This window comes from Schistocerca nitens, chromosome 4 (assembly GCF_023898315.1).
Source record: "Schistocerca nitens isolate TAMUIC-IGC-003100 chromosome 4, iqSchNite1.1, whole genome shotgun sequence".
Taxonomy (NCBI): Eukaryota; Metazoa; Arthropoda; class Insecta; order Orthoptera; family Acrididae; genus Schistocerca; species Schistocerca nitens.
Window position 1 is genome coordinate 677,262,829 of NC_064617.1, and position 25,383 is coordinate 677,288,211.

Below are 25,383 nucleotides of genomic sequence, written 5' to 3' on the forward strand. Positions count from 1 at the left end.
ACGTGGTTAGGTAATTGGGTGTCACTTGTGTCACACGTCTGTACGCGAGATTTCGACACTCCTAAACATCCATAGGTCCACTGTTTCCGATGTGATAGTGTAGTGGAAACGTGGAGGAACACGTACAGCACAAAAGCGTATAGGCCGACCTCGTCTGTTGACTGACAGAGACCGCCGACAGTAGAAGAGGGTCGTAACGTGTAATAGGCAAACATCTATCTAGACCATCACACAGGAATTCCAAACTGCATCAGGACCAACTGCAAGTACTATGACAGTTAGGCGGCAGGTGAGAAAATTTGGATACCATGGTCGAGGGACTGCTCATAACCCGCACATCACGGCGGTAAATGCCAAACGACGCCTGGCTTAATATAAGGAGTGCAAACATTGGACGATTGAACAGTGGAGAAACATTGTGTGGAGTGACGAATCACGGTACACAATGTGGCGATCCGATGACAGGGTGTGGGTATGGCGAATGCCCGGTGAACGCCACCTGCCACTTTGTGTAGTGCCATCAGTAAAATTCGGAAGCGGTGGTGTTATGGTGTGGTCGTGCTTTTCAAGGAGGGGGCTTACATCCCTTGTTGTTTTGCGTGGCACTAGCCCAGCATAGGCCCACATTGGTGTTTTAATCACCTTGTTGCTTCCCAATGTTGAAGAGCAATTCGGGGATGGCGATTGTATCTTTCAACACGACCGAGCACCTGTTCATAATGCACGGCCTGTGGCGGAGTGGTTACACGACAATAACATCCCTGTGATGGACTGGCTTGCACAGAGTCATCACCTGATTCCTATAGAACACGTTTGGGATGTTTTGAAACGCCGACTTCGTGCCAGGTCTCACCGACCGAGATCTATATCTGTCCTCAGTGCAGAACTCCGTGAAGAATGGGCTGTCATTCTCGAAGAAACGTTCTACCACCTGACTGAACGTATGCCTGCGAGAGTGGAAGCTGTCATCAAGGCTAAGGGTGGTCCAATTCCATACTGAAATCTAGCTACGAACTTTTCATCCAGGTGTCCGGATACTTTTGATCACATAGTGTATTTAGGATGCCTCCCAAAATCATAAAAATAAACTGTCACGTAAGCCGGCGGTAGCTGGGTAATGGTATGCGCAGGTTGTTAGCTGCAGCATGCGTATACACAGCATTGCCGCTCTCGACATGCACATGGCAATCTCTTTTGTCCGCTTCCATTTATCTTACCAAAACCTTGTACGTTAGATTTATTGAAAATAAAATGCAATTTTTTTTCAAAACCGTGCCGCGTAATTGGAAGAGCACGACCGAATGGGCTACTGCAGTGGCTAAGGCACTCGACTTCCTTCCCGGAGGATCAGTGTTCACAATATCCGTCAAAACTAAGTAATTTCTTGAGGTTTTTCTAAATAACTTTAGGCGAATCCCTGTATGATTCCATTTAAATTTACATTACGGATTCACCCACTGAGGCTGTCCAGTGTGAATTAACTATGTGTTATTATTTTAATTTCCGATGAATTCTAAGCTTTGTTTTAGAACTAGGAGACAAGACTGTAGAGACTTATAGATATAAATGTATGGAAAAATGGCCGTACTTAGATTCGTATTCTCGAGAAATGTAGATCAGAAAAACCTATGGAAAATTTACCATCCAAGAAGCGGAAATGAAATTTCATATGGACGTATGCACCTAGTTTGCAGCAGAAATAAAAATGTATGTGGAGAATGACAGGTCTGAATAGATCGATAGTACTTTGCGAGCGCAAGAAGATTGTTTTCCAAAAAATAATCTGAGGGAAAGAGGAGCGTGGGTCAAATAATGAAATGAATGTTTAAATATGAACACGAAAAAAAATGCTTAATGCTTACTTACCATGATGATCTCTGAACATTTAAAGTAAAAACACTCCGGATTTATTAAAAAAAAACTACCAGGAATTAATTCCCTCCTCTTTGCGCAAATGACGTGTTGAGGCCGTGGTATGGATGAATGGGCAAATAGTGACAATAATGGCACCTTCATATCTCATGATACCTTCAAATTAATTTTTGCCTCTCAGATACACCCGACGCCATTTTCTTTCCCACTATTACGATTTATGTGCGATGAGTAGGATATCATATGTTATTTATAACCTCATTATCCACATGAGGGAAGATAACAACAGAGAAACATTAAGCGTCCCTTAAAACAGTTTTCTTGCACCACTGATACGCTACGGAATGGTTTATCGGAAAGGGTGCGCCATCCGGATCCTTCCAGACGGGCGATCTCGATAAGCACTATAGCTTTCGAACGTAAAAAAGAGCTTCTAGGAGCACTTATCCTCTTGACGCAGATAAAAATCGCATATGCCTGTCACAAAGGCAATATACGGACACCGCTACGGTTGTAAATAACACTTTTACTGCGTCGAGCCGTGATATGGCTCTCCACGTGACTGTCTCTAGAGGGACGGCGTGTTGGAGGAAGCTTCCTATGTCTGCTGTGGCTGCTGGTGGACGTTGCTTCTCTGCGGGAGGCCTCTTCTGCCGGGGGCAACGCTGGTTGCGCGCGAGCCGTAGTAACCATTAGCTCTCGTGTCGATTCCTGCTGATAGCGTCAGTATCGCGTAATGCTCCCGCGAGCCGTTGCTTGCGCTCCCACGGCGCGTGGGCAGTCCTTTCCCACGAGAGATAACCGCACGCTCAGACGCCATCAAATTAATTAATTCGTTTTACTGCTCGGTTTCCCGCCACAGCTCACGATTCCATGGCAACTAATAGAGCCACACACCTCCAGTAAACGGTACTTGAAACGTGCGTTAAACGGCATTATCCACATCTTAGGATAAAGACACTGTTCCAGTACTAAGTCTCTGCTGTGTCAGTCTAAAGCAGGGGCGGGAAAACGTTGCACGCGGCTCATGAGCACACTGCGCTGCACGTGTGCTGCTCGCGTGCAATCGTCGAACGGAGCAGTGGCGACAGCCGGCAGGTTGCCGCAGTGTAGTTCCAGGCTAAGCTGCGGACGTTGAAGCGAAGCGACCACTACGTAGTGAATTTCAATAACCGGAAAATGCAGAGTGAATCAAGGAAACGGAGAATTGGAGATTTGCTATCTTTTAAAAAGGAATGGGAGAATCATTTTTTCTCTGTGCAAAAACGTGAAAATTGGAAATGTATAATATGTGACAGTGTTCTCGCTCATCAGCGGAAGTTTAATATTGAACGCCATTATGATAAATTTCAGTATGTTGCCGTTCTTAGTGCAACAAAAGAGGAATTTCTCAAGCGATTTGGGGATATATCTTACTTATCCCAAGGTTTTGAATAGTTCTCGAGACAATCTGCTGTTTCTGTAGATGATATTCATCCCAGTTTGCAAATGGAATTAATAGGTCTACAGCGTAATTCTCGTCTGAGAGACAGGTTCCTTTTGGCAAGACGTGTGATAGATTTTGATCACGACTTTCCACAGAAAGTTTCCTCGTCTCCATCGTGAATCCGCGAAGATAATGTCAATGTTTGGCTCGACATACGTTTGTGAGAGATTTTTTTCTGTTATGAAAATTAATAAGTCTCGGTTAAGAGCAAACATCAGTAATGAAAATTTGCGTAACTGTTTGCGTTTGTCTGTATGTAGAAATGTTGTTCCAGACATTAAACGTATTGTAAACTCCACCTGTGATAATTAAATAAAACGTATCGTAGGTAATAGGTACTCTTTCAAACGATGATTACTTTCAACCACTCCTACTAACCTTATTCCTTCATTCAATAAAGCACGCCAGGAAACAAAACGCGTTACAGAGGAAGAAGCGGAGAGACGGTATGGTGGGGAGGGGAGAGAAGCGGGCGGCCAGCTTGCCCCTGTGTGCACGCAGAACACCTGTTAACTGCACACGTGCATGCGCACCGCACACGTGCAGAATTCCTGCCCGCCCCTGGTCTAAAGTATCCTCGAATAGTGTAATGGAAAATTATAGGCTATCTTTTTTAAAAAAAAACGTTATATCTTAGGCTGCAGTTATTGACTACTACCTATCTTTTGTGAATTTGTGAAAAGCTATTGGAAATGTGTAAACGGAGGACAAATGACAAAGAACGTACCGAATCATCGTTGTATCTATTAAAGATTGTGGTCACTGATATTGAATTTGAGCAGAAGTACATTCAGAAGTATGCCAATGGTGAATTATAGAATTTTACATTCGAAATGAATCCTATACGCGTTACAACGCTGAAATGGTGAAAACTGTGATGTGCCTGGAATGTGATCGGCTTGGAACAATGTGGTTTTGTAGATTGTGCCTATCCATTACGGATAGTTTAGAACCGTGACTGTATATTTATTGTAAATAAGTTATACAGAACTGCAACCAGTCACGTTTTTGAATAATTATGTTTTATTCCATGAACCGGTTTTCGAACCTTTTCAGGTTCATCTTCAAATGGTTTCAGGAAGTTACATCATTACTGGTAGATAATGTAAACATTTCCCGAACCATACCGAAGGAAGGAAAAAAAAAAACCCGTATCCATCGTTCGAATCCTGAGTTATGGACTTGAGCTCAAACAAAACTCCCATAGAAAAAACACTTCCACATTTTCCCGATTTTTTCCAGTTTTCCGGAAACTTTTCCAATTTTTCTTTCCCTAAAAACTTTATTCGGACTAGTACGAACATTTTTTTAAAAAATATCCGAATCGGTCCAGCCTTTCTCAAAAACTGTTCAAATGTGTGTGAAATATTATGGGACTTAACTGCTAAGGTCATCAGCCCCTAATCTTACACACTACTTAACATAAATTATCCTAAGGACAAACACACACACCCATGTCCGAGGGAGGACTCGAACCTTCGCCGGGACCAGCCGCACAGTCCATGACTGCAGCGCCAGCCTTTCTCAATTGATACCTAATTGTATCTCCCGGGACTCTTGAATTTGTGCGCTTAGTGCCAGATTGGTTAACTTAAATACTACTTAACCGGAAAGCGGGGCTAAGTATACAGTTTCTTTCTTAACAATTATTTCTCAGCAAAGCGTACGCTGCCAGACCATTACAAGCTTTTCAGACTCTTTCTGACCACCCTCTTCCTACATAAATAAAAATTAAATACTCAGCCTTTGGCTCGGGTTCGATCCTTACTAAAGCCCAAAGTCCAATTTCTGCATCGTCGTCTTGTTCGGTTTAGGAAACCAAACGAAGGACACATTTGGCGCCACCGTTTCTGGCGGGCCGCTTGAATCTGCGCGCGCAACGGCCTGATTCGCTAACCTCAATTCTAATTATTTCAGAAACGGCTCAACGAATCGATTTTTTTGTTAACATCTAATTCTCATCACTACCTACTCTGCAATACCCTTAGAAGCTTTTCAAACTGTTTATGATCACAGTAATAACAAATTGTATGGACAATTATTGTAGGCTGTATCATTAAAACCTACTGAGAGAGAACACGGTATTTCAAAAGGATTCATCCCCTCTCTCCATACTATATCTCATACAGGAAGTAAAATAAGAATCTTGTTGTGAATTTTAACCAAGACATCGAAACTACAGTTTACCTTGGCGTCAGTTGCCGGTTCCAATGATTGCCGACAGAGGTATCCCTGATGCAACTAGATGGCCCGCTCACTCTCTCGATCCTTACCCAGGACGCATCGAGTGCAATAAAACAACAACAAAAGGCGCTTTGTGTTCTCCATTTGAACAGGTGGAACTCGGTTAACAACTGTACGGCATTGTTTCCGTTGTGAGTACGATACTGCGCGTCCTACAGTTAGCACACTGGACTCGCATTCGGAAGGGAGCCAGTGCAAACCCGCGTCCGGCCATCCTGATTTACCTTCTCCGTGATTTCCCTAAATCACTTCAGGCATATGCCGAAATGGTTCCTCCGAAATGGCACGGCCGACTTCCTTCCCCATCCTTCCCTAGTCCGATGGGGCCGATGACCTCGCTGTTTGGTCCCCTCCTCCGAATCAACCAATCAACCATGAGATGCTGGGATTCACAAGCTTGCTAACACAGTCTTCCTCCTGCTCCGCCATCGTAAATCCAGAACACTGTCAAGTCTCTGATGTGTTATTGCAGTATACGGTGCCAGTGAACTTGAATTTAAAGTGATTTGTGTTATCGGTAACAGCAAAATATTTTCGTTAGCACCTAGTCTCGTAAAGGAAAAAAAAATAAAAGGTATTCAAATGATGATAACTTTCAGCATGTTTCTTTCTTCTCCAACTCTTCTTAATACTTCTTCATTTCTTACTCGGTCTTCCCATTTAACTTTTTCCATTCTTCTCCATATCCACATCTCTAGTGCCTCCAATCGTTTTTCATCTTCCTTCCTCAATCTCCAGGTCTCCGCACCATATAGTGCAACGATCCAGATGTAAGGTAGAATACCGTACTACTACTACTACTATTCAAATGATGAAGCCTGTAAATTGAAAGTAATAGCACATGCTGAAGAACATAGAAACAGAGCAGTGGCGGCGCTTCGGCCCTCCACTAACAGAAAAAAAAACCATTCGCAATTGGAGAGCTTCTAAAGAAGAACTGAAAAAAAGAGAAAGGCTAAATGTGCAAGTAGAGGATTGAATGCAATATGGCCAAAACTAGAACACGACGTTCTGAAATGAATTCATTGAGCCCGTCAAAATGGCACTGGAATTAATACAAAAATTATTCAAATACAGGTTCGTAAGACAGTGCTACAGCGGAACTTAACAGACGTTAAGGTGGAACTGGTTGATGCAACAGGTTTTTGAAGCGCCATGGACTTGGCACGCGAACCAGAATCAATACATCTGAGAAAACGCAACAAGAGTATGAAGATAAAACATTTCCTTTCCATCGCTTTATTATTCAACATCGGAAGAAAACTAGGATGGAACTAAGCCAAACAGCGAATATGGACGAAACTCCTCTGACATTTGATGTGTCGAGTAACAGAACTATTGCCATGAAAGATGCTAAAATTGTAAATATAAAAACATGTGGACATGAAAAAATGCACTGCACTGTTGTCCTTTCTTGTTGCGCTGACGGTACTAAACTTAATCCAGTGATCATTTTAGAGAGCAAAACAGTGGTAAAACCTTCCGAAATACCGCCAGGTGTTGTTGCTCACGTACATGACAATGGATGTATGGACGTGGCTGGTATGAAATTATTGGTTAACAGAGTGTGCGAAAGAAGTAAGGGTACTTCATTGAAGGAGAGTTCTGTTCTTGCGCTAGATCAGTTAGTACCCATTTGAAAAGTTCTGTAAAAGAGAAATTGAGACAGGGAAGTATAGAACTTGCTGTTATTCCGTAAGGACTTACTTCACAATTGCAACCTCTTGATATCTCGATGAATAAAACATTTAAAGGGTATATGAGAGAGGGATAGAACAAATGGATGGTGGATGAAACCTGACACGAACTCACGCCTAAGGGAGCTTTAAAACGGTCTACAATCGAAGAAGTGTGTCAGTGTATAAAACAGTCGTGGTCTAGAGTGAGAGAAGACATTAGTGTTAAATCTTTCAAGAAGTGCGGCATTAGTAACGCTCTCGATGGCAGAGAAGACCATCTTATATATGAAAAGAACAATGAAGTCGATGTCGACGAAGAGAAAGAAGAAAAAGAACAAGAACAAGAAGAAAGTTCAGATGATGATTTCCAGCGATTTTAAAGGTCAGTTCGGTTCTATAAACTAAGAATTTTTTTAGTGCGGCTTTGTACTCTAATAATAAAAATAGTAAAAATGTTATTTTTAAACAAAACTGCTTCAGAATTAAGGTGCGTCTTATAGTCAGTCAAACACGGTAAGGATAAATCTAGAAGTCGGTCCCATAAACCACATTCAGCAGAGTTTCTCACGTCAAAGCCTACTCGTAGTGCCAGCCGAGACTTGAACACTACTCGTGTGTCTGTCTAGCGTGTTTGCAGCGACATTTGTGCTGTAAGTCATAAAGGATTCAGTTGCTAGAAGCCCTTTAATATGGCGATAAGAAAAGCAACGAGTTAAGGTTTATGTATTTATTCTACACGTAGAAATGGAAGATCCCATTGCACCAATATGAATACCTAAGGACAACTGACAACTAGAGTTGAATTTTACAGGGGCGGATTCGGTTTTTGTATATGATATATTAAATAGATCAGTTATACCATTCATTTAACATCACCAAGAATCACACCGATCAAGAAGGAGTAGCATGAAGTCACTGGACTCGCTTTCTAAAATTTCCCGCTAATTCGTTTTAGTCTCTCTTCTTTAGCTGTTCGATACCCCTATTTGATTTTCAGCATTCTTCTTTTGCATCACATTTCAAAACTTTCAACTCTCTTCTTGTGGAACTGTTTATCGTTTACTCCTCCCATCCGTAAAAGTCTATACTCCAGACAAATATCTGCAGAAGCGACTTTCTAACAGTTAACTTATACTCGACGACAATACGCTCCTCTTCATCAGAAACACTTCTCTTGAAATTGTCGACCTTCATTTTAGATCCTCCACTTCGGCCATCATCATTTTCCTGCCCGAGTGTGTGTGTGTGAACTCCTAAGGGACCAAACTGCTGAGGTCATCGGTCCCTAGACTAACACACTACTTAAAGTAACTTAAACTAATTTATGCTAAGAAGAACACACACACCTTGGTGCCTCGAACCGCGCGGTCATTCCGCGCGGCTTTTCTATCCGAATAGTAAACCTTACCCACTACTTTTAATTCCTCGTTTCGTTATCTGTTTGCACGTCATCGCCTGATTTAAATTGACTGCATTCAGTTACACTTTTTTTTGTAACCTCTGTTTATGTTCTTTTATAGACGCTTTTCAAGACCTATACTATATTCGAAGAGTCGAAGTGTTTGGTGTCTCTAACATAATTAAAATGTCATCAACAATCCTGACGGTTTTAATTTCTTCTCCTTGAACTTTAATTTCAATTCCAGAGATTTCATTTAATTAAATTACTGAACTTTTGGGGACAGGGTCCGTTGTCACCTGACGTCATGCTTCCGGACATGGTCGAATCTTAGGTTTGTGAAGAACACAGGACTTACCCCCTATCAAAACTTTGACAATTCAGCTACACCTCTTATATCTATGGAGTTTTCAAATTATCACCTTTCTATAAAGTGTACTGAATTCTTGGTTGAAAGTGGCCGAACGGTGATGAGAGTCATGAATTAATGCCCAGTAATTGCGTAATCTGTTGCCAGACACTTACGAGGTAGCGACAGGAAAAGAGATTACTCTACAGAACAGTTCTGAACCCATATCGTGGGATTGTAGAAGAAAAATCTGAGGTACGTCACTGTTAAATGAACTAGTGCAAACGGAAAGTATTTTGTGGTGGCGCCTGTCACTTCTTGTACTTGTATGTGGACTTCTCTACTGCAACGTGATTATTACAGAAGTGCATTGTTTACTGAAACTGATTAAAAAGTCGTTCTGAACTATGCATGTCGAGCAATAGTCATCCTGCGGTGATGGCGACACGATTTAATCGCTAATATTACAAAGTGCGGCAGGGAAACCTGCATTGCTAAGCATAAAAGGCGATAAAAGCCAAGTACATTGGCTTGGGACACCATCGATATAAAATTCGATCCGGGCTCTTACATACTGAGGACAAGCTCAACTGCAATTGATTCATCACAGAGGTTGTAGGACAAGAGCTACTTTGTCTGTTTCAAATATACCTCACGTCACATTTTTACTGGAAATTTTCTGTCCACATGTGGCGAGGAATGCACAAACCTTCTTCGAACAACTGAAAGGATTGCTTCTTACCTCCTCGCCAGATCGTTCGCTTACCCCGTCGACTATAGAACATCATATATTATTGATCAGCAGTTTACTACTAGCTCTTCCACTAATCACTGTTGGTATTTCCTTGACCAGCCAATAGCAATATGCTCCTATTTATCAGGGGACTCGTCCCATCCACCTGGGAGCCAGGACACGGGGTTGGAACACTTTGTACGGTGAGGCTCATTAACCCGTTTCGTATCAAATGGTTCAAATGGCTCTGAGCACTATGGGACTCAACATCTTAGGTCATAAGTCCCCTAGAACTTAGAACTACTTAAACCTAACTAACCTAAGGACATCACACACACCCATGCCCGAGGCAGGATTCGAACCTGCGACCGTAGCAGTCCCGCGGTTCCGGACTGCAGCGCCAGAACCGCTAGACCACCGCGGCCGGCGTTTCGTATCAAATTTATTTTTAAAACTGTTGTATTAATGAAAACTGAGAATGAAATTCAACGTCACTCTGTAATATCTCGGTGATGAAAAGAACGGGGGCAGCTAAGTAAGAAACATGATATTTCTTACGACTGTTGCTGCCTTATGATGACTGCCGTTTTAGGAAAAAATTAGAATTGACGATTGTATATTTCATTACAGTTTTATTTAAACGTTGAACATAAAAACACAGAATGTCAATGAATATTACTTGTTTTGCTTTTCACTAAACGATCAACGTCTGTTACCTCTTTTCGTGTAATGCTAATTCAAAGACAAGCTCGTAAGTGGAAGTCTGCCAGTAAAATTCTGTGTGTGTATTTCGTTCTCTTCAATGCGCAAAAAACAGCATGTAAGTCTCAACATCACCCTAATAGTAGCTACAGACTTGTACAGTCGTGAAAATTTACTTTGGAGAAACAGAAGTCTACGAGACTCATTTTGCAATGAAACTAATCACGTAAACGTCACCCTGTGGGTGTACAAGTTGTAGCTGTAGTCGAGTTTCCACACTGTCAATATAATTCGAAAATGAGCGAAACTGCGCAATCCTTTCCAACCTGAAAAGTAGTATGCCAACTTTAGCTAACTACAGATTCAAAATTGTTGAGGCTTTCGTGGCCACTTGTTGACAAACTGCCTATTGGCTTCTGTCTCGGCTTCTTCGGCCGACGTTCATCTAATGATTTTTCTGACGTTTCGCCAGCACGAGTGGCTGGCATTGTCAAAGCTTCACCCTCCATTGCCGGTGGTGAACTGGAGCCGAGCTCCAGGTACATATAGTCTGCGCCCGCGAGCTCGGCTCCAGTTCACCACCGGCAATGGAGGGTGAAGCTTTGACAATGCCAGCCACTCGTGCTGGCGAAACGTCAGAAAAATCATTAGATGAACGTCGGCCGAAGAACCCGAGACAGAAGCCAATAGGCAGTTTAACTACAGATACATTCACTGAGTGTGTGTGACGTTTGTTTGTATGCTCTAATAAGATGAATGCTTTCTTCAGTCTTGTGGCCTAAAAGCTGAGGACTTTTTAATTTTTTATTTCTTCAATTTTTTTTCCACATTGGCGTACTGCTGTTCACCTTCCTAGTGTCCATAATCTTTTGCATGGAAATCTGTTGTAATCTTGCTGTAAACTGAACTTTTTCTCGTGTTAAAATTTTGAAGCACATTTATAGAACACTAAGCGTATCAAGACACCATGGCATACAATTAGCATATAGGCTAGGCATCCTTCACTGATACACTGATGTGTCTGGCCGCTTTCATATTCCTAGCGCAACCATCGTGCTACATTTCATCCCTTTTTAAAAAAGCTGCCCTCCATTTTAGGGAGAGACTTCACCCTAAGACTTCAATTTTTTGAGCAAAAAATTTGAAGGCTATTTCACATCTTTGGAGTGTTTGCTGTTAGACCCCAAAACGGTTTGTATTCGAATTACAAGTACGTCTAAGAATACTGACTGCGTAAGGGGCTGTGGCACAGCGACAAGTGACAAAGATAATTTTTCATTTCTGTCACCATCAAACAGAACCATCTTTAGTCCTACCTTGGAATAAACTCAAACTGGGAAAAACAAGTTGCAAGATTTTAAGGAAAATTGAAGTAAAACAATTGACAGTCAGTCGTTGGAAATCAATAACTTTGCCTGTTGACAGTGTAAATACAAATTTAGGGAACACTCACAAGCCCTGTTCAGTACAGACAGCAGACTCCAAGGAAATATACACTGGCTCACAATCAGATATCCCTACCACCGCAGCGCCTCAAGGATATTTTGTATTCGGGTCTGTTCATATGGATTTTGATTCTAAGAGCCTCTCAGGGTGAATGCTGCGATTAATCACCAGAAAAGGCTTAGCCTTCGAGATAGTCTTGTCGGTCTTCATTGGGGAATACTTGACAAGTTTCAAAGGACATTTAGCGTAAGATGTCTCATTTCCAGGGAACACCACGAAATGGGAGTCTCTTTCCGTCCCCCATTAAATTTATTTACAATATTTACAATATTGTCAATGATGACATTAAACTACTTTTCAATATTTACAAATTTTTCAATGATTCTGATGTTTTGGTCGTCATCGTATCTTCTGTGTGTAGACCACACAAGTCAGAAATGATTTTAAGGTTCTGTCAGTTCGAAGTTTCTTTAAAGCCTTTTCAATCGTTTCTTTAGTCTTCATCTCCGACTTTTTTTTCTTGTCACATCAAGATTTAAAATTAGTTGATCAAACTGGCGTCCGTCGTAGTCTACATCTTCTCGAAGAGTTTTTGCTATAGAGTAAATATTCAGATAAACTTTTGACATTAATATAGTTATTCCTCCATTTCATTCTTCTGAGACCTTATTTTTGCGCTGGAGTCTTCTGCTGCAATTCTACATCCCTATTGGCATGTTTTCATTAGCGAGCCACTGGTCCACTAAATAGTCGAAAAGTCCTGAAGCTTTTGGCTTTCAGGTGTGCTCCCAATTCAACATTTCCACGGAACATGTGCTAGAGCAGAACACATTCTTATGTGGCAGTGTAATTCCTCGTTTTCCTTATAGACTTGAACGAGGCCGCAACACTCGTTTCCACAAAGATTGATTAAAATGATAACTGAAACCAGTAACCTCTGTTCAGCGAAACAAACAGTAAGCTGCTTGGACGACGGCAATTTCGAAGCCCATCATCAGAGATGCAGGGTTCCTTCCAGGAACATTAATTTTAATAGCCTTAAGATACATTCACCTGTTTATCACTTTTTATTTGGCAGCAAAGCATAAACAACTTGAATGGTTTTTGTTTCTTCCCCAGAACTAGATCGGCGTGGAGTACAAACCGCTGTCCAGACTGTTTGCTTGAACTCTTGAACGTTCAGTCCGCAAAGAATGATTTGTAGTTTGATGAACATGCTTTTACCTTTTAGCTGGCAAACACCAGTATTCTGTCATTCAGTCCCCTGCTATCATCTGCCAGTAAAATATTGCTACCATCATTAAGCAGTGCATTACTTTCTTGGAAGTATACTCCTCCAGAGTAGGTGGGATCTTGTGTAGTTCCTATATATTCTCGCCTAATACGATATAACGATTGTTTGGCACATCTGTATGATGGCAATGACGTTAGTATGTCGTAGCCTCAATTGAAGAGCTGCCGTACATCTTCAACGTAAACTGATGGAACTGTAGTGTCTGTTTCTTTTGTCCGCCTCTTTGCGCTGACAAAATGTTTATGCACTTTACCTTCTGCTTTGTCTGGAATACAAACATGGCTACCATCCCCTAAAACTGTGTACTTTTTGTGGATAATTTCCCTTTGCATTTATTGTTTTTAAAGTGTATACGGCGCAAGAGAGTCACTTCTTGTTCGTTAGTATAGTCCACCCGTTGTAAATCAACAAAGCTTACCTCGGTGAACTCCACTATCTCAGCAGTAAAACACAGAATATTAACTGCCAGTTATAGGTCAGCTACAGTACTGAACTCTGGGAGAAAGCCACGCACACTACGAAATACTGCGGGGACTGCGAACTTTGTATAGGAAATGGGCCTTGGCCTTCCCCAGAATAGGTCGCAGCTAGTGGTGGGCAGGACGATGTATCCTGTTTCTGGAACACCCTGTCCACTACCAACAGTGTCCTTGGCTCCGTGCAAATGTCAACACATTCACTCTCCGTACAGGTGTCACTCCGTGCAAGCGTCCCAGCAGATTGGTTCAAATGGCTCTGAGCACTATGGGACTTAACATCTGAGGTCATCAGTCTCCTAGAACGGAGAACTACTTAAACCTAACTAACCTAAGGACATAACACACATCCATGCCTGAGGCAGGATTCGAACCTGCGACCGTAGCGGTCCAGACTGAAGCGCCTAGAACCGCTCGGCCACAGCGGCTGGCATCCCAGGAGAAAACGGCAAAGTATGATTCCATCACAACATCCTACGCAGCACTCAAGTAACCGGCAATTTGCACCCAAAGAACAATTCCATTCGAGAACATTTTCCGTTGTCCGGCCCCGATTGGCGTCACTCAAACATGGACACGAATTCGCTACCACATTTACAAGTGGCCAGGAATGATGGAATACCTTTTGAAATCGGGTATGCAAAAACAGATGTTAGTGTGGATGAAATATACACTACTGGCCATTAAAATTGCTACACCACGAAGATGACGTGCTACAGAAGCGAAATTTAACCGACTGGATAAGATGCTGTGTTATACAAATGATTAGCTTTTCAGAGCATGCACACAAGGTTGGCGCCGGTGGCGACATCTACAACGTGCTGACATGAGGAAAGTTTCCAACCGATTTCTCATACACAAACAGCAGTTGACCGGCGTTGCCTGGTGAAACGTTGTTGTGATGCCTCGTGTAAGGAGGAGAAATGCGTGCCATCACGTTTCCGACTTTGATAAAGGCCGGATTGTAGTCTATTGCGATTGCGGTTTATCGTATCGCGACATTGCTGCTCGCGTTGGTCGAGATCCAATGACTGTTAGCAGAATATGGAATCGGTGGGTTCAGGAGGGTAATACGGAACGCCGTGGTGGATCCCAACGGCCTCGTATCACTAGCAGTCGAGATGACAGGCATCTTATCCGCATGGCTGTAACGGATCGTGCAGCCACGTCTCGATCCCTGAGTCAACAGATGGGGACAAGACAACAACCATCTGCACGAACAGTTCGACGACGTTTGCAGCAGCATGGACTATCAGCTCGGAGACCGTGGCTGCGGTTACCCTTGACGCTGCATCACAGACAGGAGCGCCTGCGATGGCAAAACGTCATTTTTCCGGTGAATCCAGGTTCTGTTTACAGGATCATGATGGTCGCATCCGTGTTTGGGGACATCGCGTGAACGCACATTGGAAGCGTGTATTCGTCATCGCCATACTGGCGTATCACCCGGCGTGATGGTATGGGGTGCCATTGGTTACACGTCTCGGTCACCTCTTGTTCACATTGACGGCACTTTGAACAGTGGACGTTACATTTGAGATTTGTTACGACCAGTGGCTCTACCGTTCATTCGATCCCTGCGGAACCCTACATTTCAGCAGGGTAATGCACGACCGCATGTTGCAGATCGTGTACGGGCCTTTCTGGATACAGGAAATGTTCGACTGCTGCCCTGGCCAGCACATTCTCCAGATCTCTCACCAATTTAAAACGTCTGATCAATGGTGGCCGAGTAACTGGCTCGTCACAGTACACCAGTCACTACTCTTGATGAACTGTGGTATCGTGTTGAAGCTGTACCTGTACACGCCATTTCTCAGGATCTATGCACCCAAATTGCTTGAAAATATAATCACATGTCAGTTGTAGTATAATATATTTGTCTAATGAATACCCGTTCATCATCTGCCTTTCTTCTTGGTGTAGCAATTTTAACGGACAGTAGTGTATTTCAATTAGATATAGTTTACAGTAGTAGTACACAAGTGAATCAGGTTTTACTGCAATGGGAATGGAGAGGTTGATGACAGCGATTGTGGTATTACATTGTGGTATTATTTAATAACGTTCATAGTTGTAGTGATACTAAGAAGTATTATTTAACTCTTGTAGACATGAGGAAATAATAAACAATGTATGAAAAATATTTCTGTTTAGATATCGATTTAATTTAAAGTAGAATCGCTACAGACCTTGTCTTTACGATTTGTGTCGGAATAACACTGCACCAGTGGCAGACGCATTATGTTCTAATGTCAGAAGTCACTTCTGATATTTCAGGTGCGTCTACCAACTGGTCGGCGGCGACATGAGGTTTTCGCCGGTGGCGAGTGCGCTAGTGGTGCTGATGGTCGGTGGCTGGGTGGAGCCGCACCGCTCCAAGCGGGTCGTCTACCTGGATACGGCCAGCCCCATAGACGTAGGTGAGTTCCACTAGGCTAGTCAACCAGGGCTTTCCCGCCGCCGGAGGCAAATCCACCATCCGTGACAAGAAATATCGTCTCGTCCGGAAATATATACTACTACAGTACAGTACTGAATTTACGAGTAAGGTATTTCACTTACCAAAATATTTGGGGTTGTTTTTTCCTGCAGGAACACAATGATTTCTCCACACTCGCGGAGTAAGTACAACGTCGTCAGAAGATGGACCCTCTAGTATGCACACCAAACAAACGATTGTGTGGTGCTTTATAAATGACATTATTTTCACAAGCAAACACTCTAAAATTGCATATAAAATATTTACTCTTTAACTAGTGTTCGGAAACAAGCCCATCATCAGCAAATTGAAACAGAACGACTTGTGCTATCCTGACATGATTCCTGATGATTCATTTACTAGTTTCGGAACACCAACTTCAAGGTGTTTTCTTGTAAACGAAATGTTTTTTATGTTATGAAAGCCATGCATTTTAAATGTCCATTTAATAATATGAGATCTAATTTCGGTTTAATTTTTTACATATAAATGTCGAGTCTCTATCCAGTTGTTCTTGCTTTTGTTGTTGTTGTTGTTATTGTTTTCGTTTTCAGTCAGCTACCAATGCTTGTCTGTCCTGCGCAAGGCTCTTAATCTCTGCGTAACTACCCGAACGTACTTCCATTTGAATCTACTTACTGTATTCAAACTCGGGTCGCTCTACATTTGTTTTTGATAAACAACGTTTCTCGTCCTTGTATATATAAAGAAAAGGCTGCTTGCTTTCTATATTTTTTAATATTTTGACAACAATATATGCCACTAATATTATAAAGCACGACTTTTCTCAATTATATTAATTTGATGGGGCATAAAAGTAAAATATAAGACCGCTGATGATGAGCAAGTGCTCGATACCTATCCGGTAAGTTCAAAAATACAAAAGCAAGTGGCTCTGTCTTATGCAAAGAAATAAAAATGTCGCTTATCAACTATATGAAGACAGAAAGATTCCTTGAATACAAAGAATCTACAATTATTACCTTCCCACACATTTCCTTTCATTACCGAACTTACAATTTCTTGATGCCCAGGATTCAACTTATCAATCATTTAGTCAAGTTTGCCATAAATTTCGTTTTTCGAGAACTCGATTCCGTAGCTCCTCCCTGTTATTCGATCTACCCATCTAGCTAATCTTCGGCACTTGCTGTAACTTCGCAGTTTTAATATCTTCATGTCTCAACTGCTTTTAGTCCGTGTTTAATTTCCGTGCAAGGCTACACTCTGGACAAATGCCTTAAGAAAAGACTTTCTAATTATTAGAATTTATATTAGTTGACCAAATTTTTCCTCTTTCTCAGAAATTCTTTTCTTCCTTATGTCAGTGTGCATTTTATATTCTCTCGGCTTCAGTTATGCTGTTATTGCATTGTCCAAATAGTAAAACTCATCTAATTTCTTATACACTAAAGTAATTCTATCAGTATGACCAGATTTAATAACATTACGGTCCATTGCCCTTACTTTACTTATGTGATGTTCACATTATTTTTCTTTTCGGTATACTGACCATTCCGTTCAAGTGCCCTTCCAAATCGTTTGTCGCCTCTGACAGAATTACAATATAACAGCAAACCTTAATGTTCTTATTTCTTCTGCATGAACTTTCATTCCCGTTTCACATTTCTCCTTGGTTTCTTTTATGGCTTGCTCAGTGTACAGTTCGAGTAAGTTCGGGGATTGGCTACAACCCCCTCTCACTCCCTTTTCAGCCTCGGTTTTCATTTCATGTCCTTTGAATCATATAACTGCAGTATTCTTCCTGTAGAATTGTAAATATTTCATCCCTGCCGTTTTTAAATTTCAAACAGTGTAGTCGCGTCAACATCTCAAAAGATTTCTCTAGATCTACTAACTGTATAAAATCAGGTTTGCCTTTCCTTAACGCATCTTCTAGGATAAGTCATAGAGTCAGTACTGCCTCGCGTATTCGCTCATTTCTCTGGAACCCAAACTCTTTTTATCAGAGGTTGGCTTCTGCCAATTTTTCCATTCTTCTGTAAATAATATTTTGTAACCATCTTTTATTAAACTAATGAGTCAGTAGTATTCACACCTGTCTGGACTTATCTTCTTTGGAACTGGAATTATTACATTCATTCAGAGGGTGTTACATCCGTCTCATGTGTCTTGCCCACCATGTGGAATAAATGTGGCATTTCTGGCAATTCCGCGGATCTCATTACTTCTCAGGGAATGTCATCTATTGTTTCCAATTACGTACTTACTGCTCTGTCAAATTCGTCTCTGGAATATCATATCTCTCAGTTTATTTTCACCTACTTCCTTTTCTCTTTCTGTAGAACTATTCTCGAGTTTGTTTCCCTAATACGGTCCCTATATATGTTCCCTCACTCTTCAGGTTCCCCTACTTTGCTAAGTACTGGCTTGCCATCTGAACTTCTGATATTCATATCGCTGCTTTTCTTTTCCCGGAACGTCGGTTTAATTTTCCTATACGTTTTACCTATCTTTCCCCTGGTTATGCATGCTTCTACATCCTTGCATTTGTCCTCTAGCCACTCCTACTTAGCCATTTTTCACTTCTTAACACTCTTATTTTTAAGCCATCTTTATTCCTATTCGCCCGCTTTTGCTTCATTTTTATATTTCGTCAGCTGAATTCCAGTGCTATCAAGAAAATTTTACTAATCCTTGCAATTTTACCTCTGTTTCCTTACCTGTTTCATCTCTCAAATCTACACATCCGTCTTTTATTGATTCCTTTCCTCTTTAATCCAGCGTTGCCCAATGTTGTCAACAACCGCTAGTTACCTCATTTTATTCAGGTACCATCTCTTTCATTTCCCACATTTTTGTAATTTCTTCAGTTTTAATCTGCACTTTATAACAAATATATTATGATCAGAGTCCACATCAACCCCTGGAAATTGCTTGAAATTTAAAAAACTGGTTTCGAAATCTCAATCTTTCCACTCTACTATCACTGCGAAACCTTTCACTGGCCTCATGTTTCTTCCATGTTTACAGTTTTCTTCGAAGATTTTTAAACGAGGTGTCAACGATAGTTATATTATGCTCTATAATTCTACCAGCCTGCTTCCTCTTTCACTCCTTTCCCCTGTCCATGTTCTTCTCTATCTTTTCGTTACTACCGAATTCCAATTGCCCAACACAGTTTAATTTTTATCCCCATTAACTATCGAATAGTTTCCATTATCTCATTATACATTCTTTCCATCTCTTGATCGTATGCAGAGGTAGCTGGCATATAAACTTCTATTACTTTGGTGTGTGTTGGTTATGTGCCTATCCTGGCTTCGACCATGAGTTCACTATGCTGTTCTTAGTAACTTACCAGCATTCCTGTATTCTTATTCATTATTATGCTTACTCCTGCATTTCCCCTATTTAATTTCGTGGTGACAACTTTGTATTAACCTCACCAGAAATCCTTTCTTCCTGTCATCTAACTAACTTCCACTATACCTAACTTCATTCTACGTCTACATCATACTCCACATGTCATCTAACGATGTGTCCGCCTCCGGTAGCTGAGTGGTCAGCGTGACAGAATGTCAATCCTAAGGGCCCGGGTTCGATTACCGGCTGGGTCGGAGATTTTCTCCGCTTAGGGACTGGGTGTTGTGTTGTCCTAATCATCATCATTTCATCCCCATCGACGCGCAAGTCGCCGAAGTGGCGTCAAATCGAAAGACTTGCACCAGGCGAACGGTCTACCCGACGGGAGGCCCTAGTCACACGACATTATTTATTTATCTAACGGTGTGAGATGGAGAGTACTTTGGTACCACTAACTGTTCGCTCGCGTATGGCGGCGGGATGTGAATAAATGTCGGTAAATCTCTGTATTAGCTCCAATTTCTCGAATGTTCCCATCGTGATCATTTCGTGAGATGTTATGAGGGAGGAAGTACGAGAATATGTTGTGCATCTCTTCTCGGCAAGTGCTCTCTCTCGAAGTCTCAATAGTTAACCTCTTGATAGTGAATAACGCCTCTCTTGTAATGTGTGCCATTAGAATTTATTGAGCATTTCTGTAACGCTCTCGCGGCGACTGAACGATCGAGTGACAGGACATACTGCCCTTCGTTGGATCTCATCCATCAGTCGTTAGCATCCCAAGTACATGAACAATACTCAATAATCGGTCCTCCTAAGGTCGTCCCTGTCCGTAGATGTGAATTGGGGACTAGTTTAGCTCCGGTATGTTTTACCAAACAGGATTCTCCCATCATCAAGCCTTGCACTGGAGCTGCGTGGCCTCGGGGAAAAATAGCGGCTATAGCTTCCTCTTGATTTCCAGTAGCCTTTCAAATCCACAGTTGCCGTGCATATTCACTCTCTGAACGCAAGTATTCAGACACCTGTTGGTGAACATTAATGTGGTGTGTGTCCCTCATTCTCCTTTATGACGACTTGAACTCTGTTGGGATCACATTCAACAAGGTAGCTGAATGTGGAAAAATGGCAGTCCATTCTTTCTCAACAGCCGAAACAATGATGTTTGACGCTGTTTTTCAAAGCAGAGTCGGCGTTGTAACTCAACCCAGATATGTTATGTAGTGTTCACTTTCGGACTCTGGAAAGCCAGGCCATTTCAGGAATATTGCCTCAAAGTTGTTGCGCTTCAGTACAAAATGATTCGAAATATTTTTGATCAGATTAGTGCATAATGAACCTCTGGGATTTCTGAAGACAACTGCGCGAAAACTGCAGGACACGCAGGAAAATGAAATTTCAGTAGACAGAACATCTCTCCGAGTCTCGATTCTTAATACTAGCAGTGGTGCAGTTGCAGGGTGCACCACTAGGGGACAGGCGTGTCAGAGCAAGGAATATATTGGTGTGTGCATTATGTGTCCTTCAGTGCACTAAATATGAGTCAGCTGTCATGGTTCAGACACGATTTAGAAATACGTATTAGGTGAAAGCTCCCACAGGTAAGACGACCCCTGGGTGGTACAACACATTCCGTGAGAATGGCTGTTTATGTAGTGCGAAGAAAACAGGTTGGGCTTGACTGTCAGAAGAGAACGTGGAGGGTGTGTGGGAATCATTCGATAGGAGCCCGAAGACATCGATGACTGGTGCGAGCAGAGAACTGTAGATACGGCAGTCAACTACGCAACCCAAAAGTCTACTTGTATAATAACATCAGATATAACCTCATCGAAAAAAAATTACTCACCCCTATAGGAATAATTACTAGCAGCATATAATGCCGAGCAATTTGGCTTGGACTTCATAACGGATTGGGTTCGGTTAGAAATTGAGTACACGAGATGGTGCAGGTACGTCGCATCTAGATTAAGCCAATCTCTGAGGATTTGATAGAACAGTTCCATCAAATTGCGGGGATGTTGATGTCAGTGTTTTATTTGCTGTTCAAACATATTCCACAAATTTTCTAAGGGGTTCAAGTCAGGTCATTATGCAAGTCAAGCGCATATTCTTCCAGCCCGATAAACTTTGCTGTTGTCGTCTTTATGCACCTATGTGAGCAATGGCATCTTGCGAGGTGATCAGCTCCACATGTTCACTGCATGCGTTTCCCGTCTGTGTTCTTTCGATAACGGGAGGGGGGGCGGGGGGGGGGGGGGCGAGTAGACTTTCATTCATGGCCTGCAACATTGTGCAGCATTTCTGTTAAGTTATGAAGAGATTTTTTTTCACAAATCGTGAAACACGTCTACTGTCCTTCTCACTCTAAATGTCCCTCCGACCACCAACAATCCGCCACGAAACACCAACAAATCCATCAACTTCACGGTGTTACCTCCATACGTTTATTCATGTTTACGAGTAATACCTTCTTGAAACATACACTACTGACCATTAAAATTGCTACACCACGAAGATGACGTGCTACAGACGCGAAATTTCACCGACAGGGAGAAGATGCTGTGATATGCAAATGATTAGCTTTTCAGAGCATTCACACAAGGTTGGCGCCGGGGGCGACACCTACAACGTGCTGACATGAGGAAAGTTTCCAACCGATTTCTCATACACAAACAGCAATTGACCGGCTTTGCCAGGTGAAACGTTGTTGTGATGCCTCGTGTAAGGAGGAGAAATGCGTACCATCATGTTTCCATCTTTGATAGAGGTCGGATTGTAGCCTATCGCGTTGCGGTTTATCGTATCTCGACATTGCTGTTCGCTTTGGTCGAGATCCAATGACTGTTAGCAGAATATGGAATCGGTGGGTTCGGGAGGGTAATACGGAACGCCGTGCCGGATCCCAACTGCCTCGTATCACTAGCAGTCGAGATGACAGGCATCTTATCCGCATGGCTGTAACGGATCGTGCAGCCACGTCTCGATCCCTGAGTTAACAGATGGGGACGTTTGCAAGACAACAACCATCTGCACGAACAGTTCGACGACGTTTGCAGCAGCATGGACTATCAGCTCGGAGACCATGGCTGCGGTTACCCTTGACGCTGCATCACAGACAGGAGCGCCTGCGATGGTGTACTCAAAGACGAAAGACGAGCCTGGGTGCACGAATGAATTCATGTTCTGTTTACAGCATCATGATGGTCGCTTCTGTGTTTGGCGTCATCGCGGTGAATCCACATTGTTTCATCACCATACTGGCGTATCACCTGGCGTGATGGTGTGGGGTGGCATTGTTTACACGTCTCGGTCACCTCTTGTTCGCATTGACGGCACTTTGAACAGTGGACGTTACATTTCAGATGTGTTACGACCCGTGGCTCTACCCTTAATTCGATCCCTGCGAAACCCTTCATTTCAGCAGAATAATGAACGACCGCATGTTGCAGGTCCTGTACAGGCCTTTCTGGATACAGAAACCCAGCACATTTTCCAGATCTCTCACCAATTGAAAACGTCTGGTCAATGGTGGCCGAGCAACTGGCTCGTCACAATACGCAAGTCACTACTCTTGTGGTATCGTGATGAAGCTGCATGGGCAGCTGTACCTCTACACGCCATCCAAGATCTGTTTCACTCAATGCCCAGGCGTACCAAGGCCGTTATTACGGCCAGAGGTGGCCGTTCTGGGTACTGATTTATCAGGATCTATGCACCCAAATTGCGTGAAAATGTAATCACATATCAGTTCTTGTATAATATATTTGTCCAATGAATACCCGTTTATCACCTGCATTTCTTCTTGGTGTAGCAAAAAAAAAAAAAAAAAAAAAAGGCCAGTAGTGTAAGTGTCTCTCTGGTCGCTACTGTCTTACGCTCAAGTAGAGGCAGTGCGTGCGCGGTTGAGCATGTGTTTCGATCGTTGCGCCGCCTGTAAGGACTTGCCGATTCCCTCTGTGCATGCGCACTGGCAAGACTAATTTTTTGTCTCGTGAGTTTAGTTTTTACATGTTCTGACTACCGGGGACAATGAGCTTCGTTCTGAATTTCGTAACGAGTGCAGCGCCTACATGACGGAGCCACGTTTCACTTGTCTGGAAAGGTGAATCGTCGTAACATGCCTGTTAGGTGCACAGAATATACTTAGGAGATGGTCGAACACATTCGTGGTTCACCTGAAGTTAAGGCTCTTTGTGCCATTTGTCTTTGCAGATAAAACTTTACTAGTTTCGTGTACTTGAGCTTTTTGCAGCAATGACCTAATTCACAATTACAACAGATCACTGAAGACTTCATTTTGCAACAAGACTGCTTCACCACATTGTCTTTTCGACGTTCGTGTTATGTCAATGCCGGCCGAACTGCGTCAGTTTTGGATTGAACATGCATCCCGTCAAGATTCTCACCTCTTTCAGTGATCCCCACGGTCACCTGACTTGTAACTATTCTGGGCTTATGTCAAAGATCGTGTGTTCCTGTCTCTACTGTCACTTAATTGGGAATAACTGTAAGAAACAATAATTAATGCATTCTCTGTTACCGATCTGACGTCTGAAGACGTGTATGGCAAGTGTTTAACAATGGTGTTATTGACTGAGTCGCGTCATGAATATTGCCCGTTTTTAGCACCTGTAATATCAGTTAAAATATGAGAAGCTGATCTATCAACTTATATGTTTTTCGTATATTTTGTCTGTTGTTTTCGCGCAGCGTCCTTCCGAATCTCAGAGGACGTATGACCTTGTGGCAGTTGATTTTGTTTTGTGTTACGTGTCCACGTCGTCATTTGACGATTGAAATGGTAATGAGTATTTAAAAACGAGCAAAAACCTTGCAGAATGTTATTATCATTCACTGGGAAAAACAAGAAACGTAACTTGTTCCAATATGGCATTCGTGAGTGTTGCCACTATATTACGTAACAGAACTGACGATCACCAGTTTCATCCGAAGCAGCTACGCACAACCGGCGTAACACACTAAACATCTCTGCCAGAGCTGCCTGCATCTGTTGAGGAAGTTCCTTTTACTGTGGTGACTTGTGACGTCATTATTATGGCGTCATCCAAGCCCTAAGTCAGAATTAGGAAATGCCTTATGAGTGAAATTATCGTTTGTACTGTTTCCAATGACAATGATGCAGTGGATCAAATAGAATTCGAGGTCGTTCACAGAACACCGTTTCTGTTCAAGTGCAAGTCATGTTTGTAATGTTGGTGTAACGGATTAAAAATTGTCGGGCGCTTAACTGCGAGGTCATCAACGCTCTTTCTCAACATTGTGTTAGTGTTTCAGGAGTAGTTATTTTTGTTAAAACAAAACAGCCACAGTCATAGAAAAAATTCACGTACCATCTCCAGTAGCTATTCATACCGTCATCATACGTTAATAGTATTAACCAAATATTGACAATATTGCTCTCAAGCAACCAAAATTACACACTGTTTCCTGGAACGCTTCAAATTTCGTCCTTGGATGGCCCCTGGTGCTTCCAGGCAATGGTTAAGCACTCGTACACAGCGATATGCTGTGGTCTCTGGTGAAAAGTTTCTGAACAGTGTCCATCTCTAGCAGACATCGTGCAAAGTTATATGAGAAACAGTTACCGGTGTATCATTTTCTTTCCATTTTGTGGCGCTGTTTATAATTGTGCAAGGAAAAGTGCTTGTAAACGAAAGTGGAAGTCTCGAAAGTGAGTTATGCAAATGTGTTACCAAATTCTTACCTGGGGCATTGCAAATGTACTTATCTTTTCTCAGAAGAGGAGACCTTGCTTTGAGTATTGGACGGACAAAAAGAGCGGAAGAAGGCGAAAACAGTAGTTCCTATGCCAGTGGATGATATGCATTAAGACAGTTTTGGTCACCGGCCAGAGTACAAGGGAAGATGTA

General features: G+C 42.3%; 1 long non-coding RNA gene across 1 annotated transcript in view; it reads left to right on the forward strand.

Moving 5' to 3' along the window:
- The window catches only part of LOC126253681 (uncharacterized), a 143,451-nt gene that overhangs the window by 112,707 nt on the left and 5,361 nt on the right, over positions 1-25,383 (forward strand). Inside the window, exon 2 of the long non-coding RNA XR_007546013.1 lies at positions 15,961-16,103. This is a non-coding gene — a long non-coding RNA (uncharacterized LOC126253681). The remainder of the gene's footprint in view (positions 1-15,960; positions 16,104-25,383) is intronic.